This window comes from Etheostoma cragini, chromosome 14 (assembly GCF_013103735.1).
Source record: "Etheostoma cragini isolate CJK2018 chromosome 14, CSU_Ecrag_1.0, whole genome shotgun sequence".
NCBI classification, from domain to species: Eukaryota; Metazoa; Chordata; class Actinopteri; order Perciformes; family Percidae; genus Etheostoma; species Etheostoma cragini.
The window spans coordinates 20,895,737-20,898,272 of NC_048420.1; positions in this window are offsets into that span (position 1 = coordinate 20,895,737).

Below are 2,536 nucleotides of genomic sequence, written 5' to 3' on the forward strand. Positions count from 1 at the left end.
CGTTACTCTGTTGCATTTTATGACTTTTTTATGACTTTTTTTGACATACGATATACTATGACTTTTTATGACTTCTTTTGACACACTATACTGAGTTCTTCACGACTTTTTTCGACATACTATACTATGACTTTTGTAGACATACTATACTATGACTTTTTTATGACTTTTGTCACTTTTGTCACTTTTTTCGGACTGACTTCCTCATTATTTTTTTTGACATACATTTGACTTTGTTGACATACTATAGCATTATGAGTTCTTTGTGACTATACTATACTACAAGTTTTTCATTATTTCTCTCGACATACTAAACCATGACTTTTGTTGACATACTATACTATGACTTTTTTATGACTTTGGTTGACATGCAGGACTGACTTCTTGAATATTTTTTTCAACATACATTTGACTTTTGTTGACATACTATAGCATGACCTTTTTTGATATACTGTACTATACCCTTTTCAAGAAACTATATTATGAGTTCTTTGTGACTATGCCATAACGTTTTTTGAAATACTATGTTATGACTTTTTTTACTTTTGTTGACAAACTATACTATGACTTTTTAATGACTTTATTGACATACTATACTATGACTTCTGTTGTTATGCCTATAAAACCTATAAAACACTTCTCACATGTCTTGGAAGTCACACTGTGAAGAAATAATCATTAGAACTTATACAGATGACAAAATACATACATTTTTTCAAAGAAAATCAAGACGCTTTTGCCCTCATGACATTAACTTTAGCCAATAATCAACATAATAATGACATATTTATTGATATTACATCCACAGCAATGCTACACAGGCATTTGTGTGTCTAAAACAGTTCTTCTATATGCAAAAATTAACACAATAAACATTATAACTCATATAAAGCACATACTATTTACATTTCTTCAAAAAAAGTCCAAATATATAATATATAATATAAATATATGCCAAATTTCAAACCAGTGAGGCCATTATACTCTATTAAACGGTAGATATCTATCTTGTGCACTATAGCATCTTTGATTGCACACTAGCCAGTACATGAGTTTGACTGCGAGTATTGGCCTCTTTCAGCCTCCATACTCTTTGGATGACGTTGTCTCCCATATATGGGCATTCTATTGGCTTTACTTCCTAAACAGAGAGCAGACATGGAGCCGCGAGCTAGCGGCATAAATGAGCCAAAACGCGATGAATTATGGACCTAAAGTGGATAAATCTTGGATGTGACAGTTTGGATTTAATGCTCAATGACCCCGAAAAAGGCTGGAAGTTCCAGGCGCAATAGAAAATCACCTGTAGAGGCTAGAAGGACCCTGAAGAGACCTCTGTAACCGCTAACTCGTTACCGTTTATACGCAAATTGTGGTGAGTTTCTGTGTTGTATGGTTGATAAATTATTAAACTATGAATCAGCGGTGCTGTTTTTGCTCGTGGGCGAGTCTCTCGGTCTTAGGTCTTACAAAGCCTGTGAGCAACACACTTTTATTACAAAAAAAATGGTTAAAACTGTGTTAACGTGCGATAAAGAAATTGTCGGCGTTAATTAATTAATTAGTTGTCGCGATAATAACACGTTAACTTGCCCAGCCCTAATTATACTATGACTTTTTTTCGACATACTCTACCATGACGTATTTTGACATACTATACTATGATTTTTTGTACATACTATACTATGACTTTTTTCATATTTTTTGACAAACTATACTATGACCTTTTTTCAACATATTATACTATGAAGTTTTTCGACATACTGTAGCCTACTGACGTTGTTCAACATACTATACTATAATAAGACTTTTTCATAATATTCTACAAACTATATTATGACTTTTTCATAATTTTTGGATGTGCTATACTATGACTTTTCTTGACATACTAAACTATGACTTTATTTCGACATACTAGACTGACTTTTTTCATATTTTTTTCAACATACTATGCTATGACTTTTTTCAACATACTATACTATGACTTTTTTCAACATACTGTACTGACGTTGTTCAACATACTGTACTATGATTTTTTTTCATATTTTTACGACCTACTATAATAAGACTTTTTCATAATATTCTACAGACTCCACTATGACTTTTTCATGATTTTTGGATGTGCTACACTATGACTTTTTTCTACATACTATACTATGACTTTTTTCGACAAACTATACTATGATTTTTTTTTTGCAACATACTATACAACATACTGTGACGTTTTTCAACATACTATACTATGACTTTTTTCATGTTTTTTTGACATACAACACTACAACTTTTTCATAATTTTGGACATTTTATGCTATGACTTTTTTTCAACATACTATACCATGACTTTTTTTTAACATATTATACTATGACGTTTTTCGACATTCTATACCATGACATTTTTTGACATACGATACTATGACTTTGTTTCTACACACTATACTATGACTTTTTTCTACATACAATACTATGACTTTGTTTCTACACACTATACTATGACTTTTTTCTACATACAATACTATGACTTTTTTCAAAATATTAT